A 15196-nucleotide genomic window follows, 5' to 3' on the forward strand; every position below is an offset into this window, starting at 1 on the left:
ATTATACTGATGTTATTTTCTTTCAGAAATAATTCACTTTAATATGTAATTGATTTCACCCTTTTAAAATATGTTTGATTTTACAGGAAAAAATCTTTTTATCCAAATCTGTTTTTCCGGTAAAGGAAATATTGTGGAGAGAGAGAACTGTGTTTCCCTTCCTAACTTCAGAGCTTGTCCCATCAACATGGGACAAGAACAATGGACATGAGGTTCTTCTTTCTAGAGCATTCTCCTCCACACGCCACACTTCCTCATGTAATTAATTCCCAATTATCTTAGAAAGCTAAATGAAGGGAAGATTGTCATGACTCCTGGGTCAGTTTATGACCTTTGGATGTAAGCTTTGATAGAAACATGTACTTCTTTTTCATAACCCTGACCATACTTGAAAATTTTACATTCTCTCTGTAATTGGTAATGATTGATTGTCTCTCCAAGCAGAATTTTAGCTCCATGAGAGCAGAGTCCATACCTCACTTCTTCACAACTGTATACCCAGTGGTTCTTCTATGCACTACATATCATATATATCACAAATATTTGGTGACTATATGGCTATGTGAGTGCATAAATAAGTGGGGATTTGAGACTCTTGTTACATGATTCCTCTTTCTAAAGAGAGCAGCAACTTCCCACATAGTCTCCTGATGGAGGAAAAAAGGCAAAAAATCTCCTAAGTGCTTTCTCACTTCCCCTCTGAATGGATCCATCCAATCTTGGTGGCCTCTTCTTGTTGGTTTACCTTTAAATATCCTTTCTTACTTTCTGAACCTCTAGCACTTCATGACCACCCACGACCCAATATGTCCTCAGAAATTTCTCCAGTTACATTTTAAGTTACATTGTGCATTTATGCATGTGCCTGAGTGTGCACACACACATGTATTTGTGTGTGATTTAGGAATTATGTCTTGCTTAACTTAGGATATGATAATTCTAAGAAAAACAAATAAATACAAGGGTTATTGTATTTTTTTTTTTTTTAAGTTTTGCGATCTGGGAGGTATTGAAAATGATGTCATTCCCTAATGACCTCATTCATGATGGAATTGTGAAGTGGGTTATGACAATGAAAGCATTACTGGGAGAGTTTCCAAATCCATCTGGCAAGCACAGAACATATATTTTTAAAAACGATTGCTTAGTTTCTAAATGTAATGTACTAGGATTTGATGTCAAATCAGTCAGAAAGTAAACATAAAAGACAGCAAAAATAAATGATCAGGGTAGACCCAAAGCAAGAGAAAATTTTATATTTTGTAACTTGGTTATCAAGATTTTCGTATATGAATATCATGAACAGACATTTACATGGCACTTCTGAATTATGCTTCAGGAACTCACATTATTCTACTCAGTCTAATAACTTTTAGCAGATTTTTTTTCCAGGGAATGCATTTTTAAAACAGCTTTATTAAAATATAAATTATGAAAGTCAATTATCATACGGTTTCACTTACTTGTGGAACATAGGAATAACATGGAGGACATTAGCAGAAGAAGAGTAGTAAATTGGGGGAAATTGGAGGGGGAGATGGAGCATGAGATACTGTGGACTCTGAAAAACAAACTGAGGGTTTTGGAAGGAAGAGGGGTGGGGAGATGGGTGAGCCCGGTGTTGGGTATTATGGAGGGCATGTATTGCATGGAGCACTGGGTGAGGTGCATAAACAATGAATCTTGGAACACTGAAAAAATTAAATTAAATTAAATTAAATAAACAAATATATATGTATATAAATTATATACGGTAAAATTTGCCAACTTTAAATGTCCAGTTCAATGACTTATAATGTAGTCTTGACATTTTTTCTTCAAACTAAATTTGTAAATTTTTTGGAAAAGAAAACGTATATGATACAAAATGGCATTCTATTTAAAATTATTTAAAAGCATACTGGTGTATACATACATTTTTATTTCCCCTTACTTGGGAACATAAATATTACATTTTCAAACAAAACAGTGTTACGCTTCACATATCGAAAATTCCTTTTGAAAGTGAATTACAAAACCACATAGGTTTTTCCCTTATTAAGAGTTTTCCCTAACATCAGTCGGTTAAGCCACTGCCGTCAGCTCAAGTCATGATCTCAGGGTCCTGGGATCAAGTCCCACATTGTGCTCCCTGTTCAGTGGGGAGCCTGCTTCTCTCTCCACCTCTGCCTACCACTCTGCCTGGTTGTGCGTGCTCTCTTGCGCTCGTTTGCTCGCTCTCTCTCTCTGACAAATAAATAAATAAATAAAATCTTAAAAAAAAAGAGTTTTCACTGTTACCTTATTGAAATAGTCAAAGATAAGATACATGGAAGTAGAAAGGCAAAAAATAATAATACTAAATTGGAAAGTAAATAAAATGTAGCTTCTGTATTTAATTTCTAAATAATGAATGTGATATTATTCATTATTCATTATGAAATCATTACTTTTCATATCATTTTGAAAAACAATTGTATATTCTAATCCCAAGTCATCTAGGACAACTTCATCAGATTTATCAAACTTGATCCCTTACCCACTGGCTTGCTCAAGCACAGGTCAGACCCTGCCTGGTCTGCCACCACCAGCAGATCACTGAGAACTCAAATGATTTTTTCAAAGCCCTTCTCCACTGAGTATGAAGGGGCTAACATCTCCATCCTGCCCACTGTGGTTTAGGAGAGTTACATCACTCAAATACCCCCTCAAAATCTTCCTTTTAATCTTTAATTCTCATAAACTCTTTATCTCAGTGCCTCAGCCAAAATTTCAATCGAATTTTAATTATTTGTGCATACTGGTGCAGCAGAGCCTCTTACTAAAGACTAGGCTAGTGGGTTATCTCCTGAGGACTTAAAGAACACTTTTTTGTCACTGCTGTACAAGAAATATTTTCTGACAATCCTTGGGATGTTTGTAGTAAATTATTAAAGGTGGTTGACTCTAGGAAGCGGGAATGGAGAGGATCAGAGAATTTTCACTTCTTTACTATAAAGTAATATATATACATGTATACATATTGTATTTGTATATATATTATATATTATATATACATATTCATATATATATTTGATATATACAATGTATATATTTGTATCTTTTCATTTGCCTCCAGAAGCACATCTTACTTCTATAACATAAAACATGTTGGAGATTTAAAAGGCAGGTAAAACATGGCTATAAAAAGCTTAAATATGAAACAATTAGGAAAGGAGAAAGTAAAAATTGTCTTGTAAGTAAAGAATGGAATAGGGATAGAACAAATAGAAGGAGAAACTTTTGCTAATAAAAAGCTGGAATATACGTATTTTCAGTCATTTTGATGTGGCTTCACCAAAGCTATGTTACTAAATTTTTTTTTCAGGCAAAATAACTGTATCAAAATGAATCCAAAAAGTGGTTACTTCAGAGTGGTTTCTTGACCACGCCCCACCCAGGGAAGCATCTCCCATCAAAAAAAGTCATCGGCAAAGCAGCTCACCCTCTGACAAGTTTCTCAGAGCCATCCTTGCTTACTTTTAGCCCATTTCTCTTAATACACGTGGATGCCCACTCAGCTCCCTGATACAGATTTCACTGACCATCCCCGGCCCCCAGGATTTGTTCTTGTGTGATACCTAGCTATTCTATCTGATAACAAATTGAGCTTGACCCTAGAACAAAATTTCTAGAATGTTGCTCCTAGATGTAAGTGCCTCTTGCTGCTCCTGCTGATAGTTCCAAACTGTCTCCCGAATCTTGAAATGTAAACATTCTTACCTTAGCTCTTTTCCTGTCCAGACAATGGCCCCAGGCTCTAGTTCTAAAATTGTTCTATCAGCCATTTTCTCAGTTTTTTTCCCTAAGGAAGAGCACCCAGATGCTGTCCATCTTCCAATGTCTTCTTCATAATGCTACTAGAGATAGTGAATGATGTGGTCGCCAAGCTTCAAAATGATATTACCCATCATTGCTGTCTCCTGCGGGTTTACTGCTGTTACAGAGAAACTGTCACAGTGCTGGGCACCAGTGAAGACATTTCAGGATAGACTTCAATTACGAAGTGACTCCCACTGAAAGGGATTTTAAATATTCCTCCTGCCACCATGCTTCAAACGCCTGTTTATCCCCATAGAGACCCACAACCTTCAAAGACAATAAGCCATAGCACTCAAGTGAAAGACGAAGGGCTCTCCTACCTAAAGTATTCCAGAATTACACATAAAAAGAACATCCAGATTTACAAGGGATATTAGAATAAAACAGCACTTTTCTAGAAAGAGTTGAGATTCAGAACTTAAAGGATATGCTTTCTTAAGCAAAACAGGACAAGTGTATACAAAAAAGCAGCCAACGGTGTTCCCTCACTTGGGATTTGATTGAGAATGCATCCATGTTCTAATCTGAAAACTGCCCTTAGTTAATTATGTAAGTGTCTAAACCAACTCTGCTGTCTCAGCCAAAGTGTGGGGGACTAGAAAGAGCCCACTTCCTATTACATTTCATTGGGAATTAATATTCTTTTTTAAAAAATATTTTATTTATTTATTTGTCAGAGAAAGAGAAAGAAAGAGCATGAACAAGGAGAGTGACAGGCAGAGGAGAAGCAGATACCCGCTGAACAGGGAGCCCAATGCAGGACTCCATCCCAGGACCCTGGGATCATGACCTGAGCCAAAAGCAGACGCTTAACTAACTGAGCTACTCAGGCATCCCATGAATGAATATTCTTTTAGAGAAAACAATCAAGTGGTCAGGAGACCAAGCTGCATTTTGTCATAGCAGTCACAAGTTGCTTTTTTTATACTGAGAACTGAGAAGTTGGATTTGGTGAGTGTCCAATTGAATTAGATTCGAATTGCCATCTCATCCACACTTATTTCAACATAATTGCTACTGAAGCCAGTTAGTACAAATACTATGGGTGGTATGCACGCCACCCATCAGACTTCTCGTTGAGGGCCCAAATTATCTTGTTTCTCTAGTAGACGGAAAAACTGAAAAAGAAAAGTCATCTTCATCCCAGTGTAGGAGTGAAGGGAGACTAATAAAATGAAAGATTTTTACAGAGCTTAGTTCATAGAACCCATCCAGCGGAATCCTGAATGTGCTTCTTATTTTTTCAGACACTTACGGTATACCCAAAATGTTTAACCTGGCATCTTAAGAAATCCTACTGCTTCCCCATTCTGGAAAATATAGGAGCCAAGACTTTTCTTCACCTCCATCCAGCAATTCCATTAATTTGCCATGCCAGAGGAACACCAACGCTGCTGACTGTCCTACTAGCATGATAGTTTATCTTAAGTCTATTTTCACATAATAAAAATGCCCAAGAATTTAGGAGCATCTGCTTTGGTATCAACTCTTAGATCTTTACTGAATCACACCAAATACACATACAGATTGAACTCATAAAATTGTCATAATCTCCAGTGATATTTGGCCAGTCCAGGTTTAATTTCCTACCATTACAGCCTACTCTGTTTATTTGAAAATAGTCTGGATTCACAGGGGAGGACACACACAAACTCCAGGATTATTTACTTGTTTGGTGTGAGTCAGGGTGTTTGATTTCCTCTCTGAAATATCCACAAGCTGCATCAGGAAATAAACATAGGCTAGCAGAGACCCACTGGGGACTTTTTTCTGTTTAATCAGTCATTTCTCCTGCTGGCACATGGCACTACATGTGTGACTTTTACTGCTTTGTTTTTTGTATTGTCTCTGGATATCCTCATTACATGAGAAAATGTAATAAAACCTTTGTTTTTCTGAGAATAGTCCTATCCTTCACTTTCAATAGCACCTGAGGGCTCTTCAAATGTTCTAAAGGAAAACTTATAGCCAGGCAGATCTTTCCACTCCCACGTCCCCACAACCCACAGTGGCCACATAAGAGAACTATTTCCTGGTATGAATTATGTCCAACAATTCATTTACAACAGCATGCCTAATGAGGCAAAACGGTCAACATGGAGAAGAAAACCCCATGCCACGAGGTGCCAGAAACATGGCTTTATGTAAGTGATTCCTCTATACAGTCCACTGAGAGTATATAAGTGACTTCCTTCTCAATCACAAAGCACACAAAACTGAAACATCAAATTCTAGAAAATTCACAAGAATGAAAAATTATAATATTATAATTTAACAGGAAGTGTCAACCAGAAAGAGGAGCTAAGAAGAACGTTGGTATTCGCTGTTTTTTTTTTTTTTTTTTTTTCCCTGTTAGCAAGAATTGAAAATAGTCTGTATAATGATTGCGTGTGTGCCTTTTAAAAAGGCCCTCTTTGCAATGATTATCAGTCTATTTTTTTTCCTGGTTTAAACTATAGGATAAAAACTACAGAGAGAGATTGAGGCTGAAATAGCGTGTATAGTTTACACAGTTTAAATATCTGTAAGAGGGATGCCTGGGTGGCTCAGTTGGTTAAGCAGCTGCCTTCGGCTCACGTCATGATCCCAGCGTCCTGGGATCGAGTCCCACATCGGGCTCCTTGCTCAGCAGGGAGCCTGCTTCTCCCTCTGCCTCTGCCTGCCATTCTGTCTGCCTGTGCTCACTCTCTCTCCCTCTCTCTCTCTGATGAATAAATAAAATCTTTAAAAATATATATATATCTGTAAGATACTACATAAAGAAAATGAGGAAGAAACAAAGCTAATAAAAAAAACTAAAAAAAAAAAGCTAATAAAAATGAGTCAAAATATTTTACCCTAGTTGACTAAGCTTTTGGGTTTGAAGTTTCAGCCTTTTTAATGCTAATCTTCAGTAGCAGTTTAAAACATCTGTGTATCACCATTTTCCTAACTCATGGGGAATCATAAACAAATTGGCTCCAACGGCATGTTAGGGAGGACCACCATCATAAATTCCATAGACTGGGTGACTTAAACAACAGAAACTTATTTTCTCATAGTTTTGAAGGCTGGGAACCCCAAAATCAAGGTGTGGGCTGATTAGGGTCCTGGTGAGAGATCTCCCTGGCTTGCAGATGCTGCCTTCTTTCTGTCCTCATGTGGCAGAGAGAGAGGGGAAAACAAGGTAGCTGGTGGCTCTTCCCTATGTGGGTATCAATTCCATCATGAGGGCCTCACCCTCATGACTTCATATAAACTTAATTACTCTCCATGTGCCCTATCTTCAAATACCATCCCATCAGGGGTTATGACTTCAACATATGAACTGGTGTGAGAGGGAGACATGATTCAGTCTACAGCAAGCAGCAGTACCTCATCTCTCTCCAACCACAGCATCCACGCACGCACACACACACTCATGCACTCACGCACAAAGGCACAGCTCCAGGAAAGGGGACTAGAGTTTATTTGTCTTATCATCACCACCCAGCAAGGTGTCTAGGCCCCTGTCTTCCTTCTCTCGTCCTTACAGGAGTCCTAGCCTGCTGCAAGGGGATAAGTTAAAGGGGTTTATGCAAGATCTTGAGGCACACTGGGCAACACTCCATCTGGTCAGTCATCAAAAAAGTTCTAAAGATCATTGAGTGAAAAATACATTCACTGGACATAGATTGGAAAAACAGCCAGTCTACTTAGTCCCTGGGCACAAGACATGGACAATATTTGGAGGCAAGAGTACAACATAAGGAAATCATCAAAAGCACAGGCGAAGAATTATGTACCAGGATGTTCATAGAAGTATTATTTAAAATTGCAGAACAACCAAAAAAAAAAAAAAAAAAGATATTCTGGACTCAAACCAAAACCAAATAAGCACAAATTAGGGGATGGTTAAATAAGATGGCCTATTAAACAGATATTAAATATAATGCTTTCAAAATATATTTAATTAAATGGAAAAATATATATGATATACCGTAAAGTTAAAAAACATGCACAGCCATATATATAGTATGTTTTAAATCATTGTCAAAAGTGCTACATTCAAAATGAACTGAGACTTGTGAAAAATACTTAGGACAATATAAAGTACTCTTCCATCATATTTTAGGCAATAAGAAAAGGGAGGAAAAGAAGATCCCTACTGCTTGGAGAAGAGAGCAATTTGCTAAAAGACTTCAGAATTTCTTTTTCTCCTGACAGAAAAATGATCTTCATGTTCTAAATATAGAACATACAAATATATATATATATATATATATATATATATATATATATATATAAGTTTCCACACCAAGTGGTGAAGTAAGCTAGTCTATAGGTTAGTTAAGGGTAAAATCTTGTGTTTGTGTACTATCACATGTGGCACATACTATCACATATGGCACTGGATACATAATACCATCTCAGTTAAAACTGTGGCAAACAACTAAATATAGGAATGAATACACATTAAGAAATATCCAAGATGGTAGTTAACAGTAGCTTAAAGGTGGGAGATATGCAAAGATATTGATTAAAAGGTATGAACTTCTACTTACAGGATTAGCAAGTTCAGTAGCACCTGAGTGGCTCAGCGGGTTGAGCATTTGCCTTTGCCTCAGGTCATGAACACAGGGTCCCACGATCAAGCCCTGCATTGGGCTCCCTGTTCAGTGGGGAGCCTGTACAGGGAGCCTGCTTCTTTCTCTCTTCTTGCTCTGGTTCTCTCTCACTCTCTCTGTCTCTCTCAAATAAATCAAATCTTAAAAAAAAATAAGATTAACAAGATCTGGTCTCTAATGTATAGCATGGTGATTATAGCTAATAATATGTTATTTAATTTATATATATGTATTTATATTTATATTATTATCGCTAATAATATACTTTAAAGTTGGTAAAAGAGTAACTCTTAAATGTTCTTGCTACAAAAAAGAAATGGCAATTATGAGACAAGACAGAGGTCTTAGCCAAGACTATGGTCATAATCATTTTGCAATATACAAGTATGCTAAATCAACACCCTGTTTACCTTACATTTACACAATGCTATATGTCAAGTATATCTCAATAAAGTGGGTAAAATTTTTTAAATATCTATTTTTTAAAGTATCAAGGACTTCAAAAAAATTTCAGTGAGGGCGCCTGGGTCGGTCAGTGGGTTAAAGCCTCTGCCTTTCGGCTCAGGTCATGATCCCAGGGTCCTGGGATCGAGTCCCACATTGGGCTCTCTGCTCAGCAGGGAGCCTGCTTCCTCCTCTCTCTCTTCCTGCCTCTCTGCCTACTTGTGATCTCTGTCTGTCAAATGAATAATAAAATCTTTTAAAAAAAATTTTCAGTGATATCTCAAGTTGCTCAAAAAATGTACAGGAATGTCCTCAGTATTTGTAGACAAATTTCAAAAAAGGTCAATGAATCTCTTCAGTTGTTTCAGAAGAGTGTATAGAGATTTTCCAATAATTTATCCTGGAAATGAAAATTGATGTGTTCAATGCATTCAGTCCTACTGACTAAGGAGATTTTACAACAGATTGCGATACAGAGGATTGGCCAGAAAGGATTGTCATGCTTAATGTCAAAATAATTATATATCCTTTTATCTTTATGTGACCAACAGAACTCAGCCTCTGCTGGTAATTGTTTTTCCTTTTTAGGTTAAAAAAAATTTTAAACAAAAATAGGGAACCACTGGAGATTTTTGAACAGGAAAAGACCTCTCTTTGATAAGATTAGTCATTTTGTACTTAATACACTGGAAATTTGAGAGACTGGAGGCCTAAAGATCAAGAATATGACAATCTGGAACATTCCAGATAAAAGCAGTAACAGAATAAGAAATTCAAATTTAGGGTAAAAAGAGGGTGTTAATAGTGGGGACGTAAAGAGAAAAATAGCTATACAACTGACCTATCTAGAAGATGGAAATGGAGAAAATCACAGGCTATGCCAAGATTTCAAAATTGGATGGCTAAGTGAATAGTTGTGCCATGACTAGAAAGTAGAAAGTTGTATATCCTTAAAGTAGAGTGGGGTGATGCTTAATTCAATTATTGATCATTATACGTTGTAACTCTCAAATAGCGGAGTTGAGATTATGCACCTGGCCCTATGGAGACACATGGATGCAGTCCTGAGCCGGCGGGGTGACAGAACGCAGAAGTTGGGGGCGGAGCAGGACTTGAAGGTTGTGCACACAGGCAGAGCATGCCATCCGCTGTAACTGATAGTCGCAATAGTTGAGTCCCTGTTTTCTAGGAAAAGTGGAAGTTCATTGATTTTGGAATGTAGTCCAAGTCCACTAACTGTTTCCTTTTATTCCATTCTTTATGGTGTGCTGAAGACCCATCAACGAATAAAGCAGTCTCCCTCTTGAGATTGCCACAAAGCACAAAATTTTAGAGATTTTTTTTCAGTTTTCTCCCATCCAAGTACTAACCAGGCCCGACCCTGCTTAGCTTCCGAGATCAGACTAGATCGGGCGCGTTCAGGGTGGTATGGCCGTAGACTTTTTTCAGTTTTATTTACATAAGAATAACAGAAAGGTTTACTGTAGAAATATTTCTATCAGAAACAGTAAAACACGAAACAAAACCGCCTAAAAGCTGAGCTTCTCATTTAAATGTATATTCTTCGGTTATCTGGGAAATTTACTGGCATGGAACAAAGTTTTCTTGGGCAATGCTGAGAAAATGAGGTGTTGCTGTATTGGGTTAGCAATATTAAATCAGAGATTATATGTAGACAATGAAGGGATTGAGAAGTAATTTTGGTTTCCTTTTCAGAAAGGGGGATCAGAGAGTTTTTTTTTTTTTTTAATGATAATCATCAAGTACAGTAATGGCAAACATTCTGAAAATATTGAGTGTTACAAGCAATTTATTATGTATATTACATTTTAAGAAAGATAATCAGTCAATATTGCAATTTTAAATATAAACTTGCAGAGTGCTAAATCCTCTTCCAAACTAAACTTCAAAACCTTCAACCATGATTGTCTATAATAAACAAGACAGAGTAGTTTACTTATGGCCCAAAGTTAGACTTTGAAGTTCACTTTTAAAGAACGTATTTGTTAGTAGTTCTCCAAAAGAATGTTAATTATGAGAATGAAAGGAAATATTAAGTCCTGTAAAATTTTATTTTTCAATTTAAGAAATGCTTCAATGCCTCCTTTGATATGATATGACTCATATCACCACTTTAAAAGACATAGCAACAATAAAAACTTCTTTAAAATTAGTAACTCAAAAATTCTAAAATCTCATAATCTATGTTCACCTCAGAATCATAATACCATAATGATTGTAAGGATGTCCTTATTGTATGTACCACAGAGAAGGGAAAAAAAACATAGCTACACAAGTTATAACACATGTTTTCTATAACAGAATTTACACTACATACTTATCGAAAGAGTTTTATAATACCTACTGAGGTACAGGTTTTTATCTTATGTCCTTCTTGAATCTATAAAAAATGAGAATATAAGAGGGGTGCCCGGGAGGCTTAATCAGTTAATCACCAGGGGACGCTTGGTTTGGGCTCAGGTCATGGTCTGGGGGTCATGGGATCCAGCCCCAGATCAGGCTCCACACTCAAGCAGATGTCTGCTTGTCCCTCTCCCTACCCTCTGCCCCTGTGCTCATGTGCATGTGCGTGTGAGCTCTCTCTCTCTTTCTCAAATAAATAAATAAAATCTTAGAAAAATAATAAAATATAAGCAAAACAAATCAGTTAGGGTATTCCTAAAGCCTACTCACATCCCAAGATAAATATTTCTAAACATTTTCAACTCAAGAGTCCTGGATGACCATGTTTCTCACACGATACTATCTATCATCTATGCCATCAAGAGCACTGGTGATACAGTATCATCTCTGCAATTTTATTCCAAGTTGCTGACATTCATTCTGTAAGTTTTTATGCACATGGACAAGCAATGACAAGGACATCAGAACCACAAGACACAACCTGTTTCCAGAAATGTTAAAATGTAAAAAGAAACATAAATATTAGAATCCTTGAAATATGATGTATTTTAAGAGCTAAGATATAGTAAAGAAATTCGGTTTATAGCTCTAATTTCTTCCTGCCCCCCCCCATGGAAGTAGAGTTGACACACAATATTATATTAGTTTCAGGTGTACAATGCAGTGATTCAGTGACTTTTCACCTTCTGCTGTACTCACCATTCAGCTCTCATTTCTTATAGGCTCTTGGAATTTCTTCACTGTTCATTGGAAATTATAAATGTGACATTTGAAAAGAGTTAACTCTTCTAAAGGGTGAATTTGGAACTTTTGCTGTGAATTATATAAGACTGATGATTCACAGACCCATACCTGTGAAACAAATAATACCTTATATGTTAATTAAAAAAATTAAAAATAAGAAAAAAATAAAATAAAAAGGAAAATAGTGGCCTTTCTACTGCTTCAATGATGTCAGAGCCAACAATGGAAGCAGCACTGACAACTTTACCAGCTGGGGCAAAACCATCTATTTATACTTATATCTTAGGATCTGTTAAATTTATGTAGAACTGAACTCTTCCAATTCCCAAAATTTTAAAAACAAGCAAACAAACAAAGTCCTTGCTTCTCAGAGGTTATAAGTAAATCTAAGGGAGATGGTGGGTTTTTTTTTTTCTGTTGGGGTTGTTTGTTTTGAGAAAATATCGTCTTCTTATTTCCAGTTATAGACTGATTTCTAGAAATTAGATTCAAATTTTTGGAGGCTATAAACACTGAGCCAAGCAATACTCTTGAAGTAAACATCCTAGCAGTCAGACTAGTATGATACATATGATTAAGGCATTGCTGTGCTCACTTTTGCAAGTTTATACTTAAACCAGAGAAAATCAGCTACAAGATGAATCTCAACAAATAGTATGCCAGAATATATTATGTACACTGAAATTTTAGCTTTTCAGCTTTCATAGCAGTAATGGCTCAGATCAGCTTTGAGATTTGTTTTCAAACTTACTAAATATCCTATAAAGTAGAAGACACAAAAATAGCAAAATATTTTTTAGAATTTAAATGTAAATTTTTAAATAGAAACAATTCTTTTTTTTTTTTTAGATTTTATTTATTTATTTGATAGAGAGAGAGATCACAAGTAGGCAGAGAAGCAGGCGTGGAGGGTGTGTGTGTGTGGAAGCAGGCTCCCTGCTGAGCAGAGAGCCCAATATGGGGCTCAATCCCAGGACCCTGAGATCATGACCTGAGCCGAAGGCAGAGGCTTAACCGACTGAGCCACCCAGGCACCCCTAAATGTAAAATATTTGTAAATGCTAAATTTTGATCAATTTGCCACTGGGAAAGTCACATAATTTACAACTAGATTTTGAGAAAGGAGGATTAGGAAATAAGTTAAAAGAGCAAACAATATGCTTTACTAGATATTTTTCTTCATGCATATGTTTATTACTTCTTTAAGAAACATAAGTTCAATCAACTCTTTCATTAAAAGTGTGAAAGAAAAGCAGTCTAAAATGGTTCAACTGAAAAAATATATATAATAATCATGAAACACTAAAAATAGCATTACATTGACGTGTACCTTTATTTCAAACAGGAAAGTGGAACTATCCTGATATGATATTCAAAACCTATAAGTGCTGGGCACAGACACCAATCAATGACAATGGCACTGCTCTCAAAGACCAGAACTACTCTACGTGTTATCAACTGGATACCAAGCTAACAAGTCAGCCTGTGAGGTGCTCCACCAATTGCTCAACATCCCAATATGTGGGATAAACAAATGAAAAATGTCTACTATTTATTATTTGTTTTGTATTTTCTTGGATTAATCAGTTAATGTGGGGAAAAAGTCTTGATTGCGTTTTTTTTTTTTTAAGAAAAAAAATGTGCACATTTTCCATTGATAGGCAAGAGATGATAGAGATATGGTGGCCAGTTATCTGAATCATTAGAGATGACAGGAGCATCTGACAGAGGAAGAAAAAAAGAATTCAGAAAAATGACGACAAAGAAGAAAGATGACTAATGAGAAATTTCTAGTAACCAATGTAATAAGAGAACTTTTAGGAACTAGTATCCTGATTTAATTTGCTTTTTAAATTCTTTTTGTGTTTAATCCTCCTATATTAACCATGAAACCTAAGCCACTTACATAGATATACCCTTGTTGTAGTGTAGCTTAGGGACACTAAAAACCCAAGGCTGAGTCCTATAATTAAGAAAGAAGCAGAGAAGGGGGGGTGCCTGGGTGTCTCAGTGGGTTAAAGCCTCTGCCTTCGGCTCAGGTCATGATCTCAGGGTCCTGGGATTGAGCCCCATATCGGGCTCTCTGCTCAGCAGAGAACCTGCTTTCCTCTCTCTCTCTCTCTGCCTGCCTCTCTGCTTACTTGTGATCTCTGTCTGTCAAATAAATAAATAAAATCTTTAAAAAAAAAAAAAAAAGAAGAAGAAGAAAGAAAGAAAGAAAGAAGCAGAGGAGAAAGAAAGAGGGAAAGAGCGAGCAGGAGGAAGGAAGGAAGGAAGGAAGAAAAGGCAAGCAGGAAAAGGACAGAACCTACAGAAAATGACAAATAAGAATTGAGAAATATATAAAAGCAGTAATTTAGAGCAGGCTGGAAATCATCCCATTCAAACCAATAATCAACAGAAATACTGAGCAAGGCAAAATGTCTCTCACAATACCTAAAATGGGAGTTCAGCTATTGCATTTGGATATAGAAAAAAAAAAATGCAGGTAATATTAAAAAGCTGGAGTACTTGGGACATCTTTTCTTCACTATATAATACTTTACTGTATAATAATGGGTGTCATTAGTTTCTTACTTCCCATGTGTCAAAGAAGCTGAAAAGCTATTTTAGAATAAGTGGATTTATGGCTTATTGGGTATTTATATCTTTGGTATTTATATCTTATATATTTGGTATTAAATATTTTTTTATGTTTTCTACTATAGTTCATCATTTTACAATATGAAATCTTTCCCCGCTCCCCCCAAAAAACAAATCTTCCTCTCTCATCCTAAAAATACACCCAAATCAATCAGTGTTGTTCTTACTCAAATGCATGGATAGGCTATCACATATTTATGGACCATTTGGATGGAAATACAGAAGAAGTACATTCTTAATGTCAGTTAAACATAATCACTCGTGTAGACCATAACTGACACTGAAACCAGTTTCTTCGTTAATGTTTGTGTAGGAGATGGCTTGGAAATGGACCAACTTTTTAAGGCCCACCTGTGTCAAATCAAACCCTGGGAATCGGTCTAGAGGTAAGGATCATGTGATGTAGATAAAACTTTTATTTACTTCTTGGAATTCTATTCTACGTCTAAATATCTGACATAAAAAATCCTAGAATATTGCAATTTAGAATATTTGAGTGAAGTAAGCAAGTTAGA

Source organism: Mustela lutreola, chromosome 1 (genome assembly GCF_030435805.1).
Source record: "Mustela lutreola isolate mMusLut2 chromosome 1, mMusLut2.pri, whole genome shotgun sequence".
NCBI lineage: Eukaryota > Metazoa > Chordata > Mammalia > Carnivora > Mustelidae > Mustela > Mustela lutreola.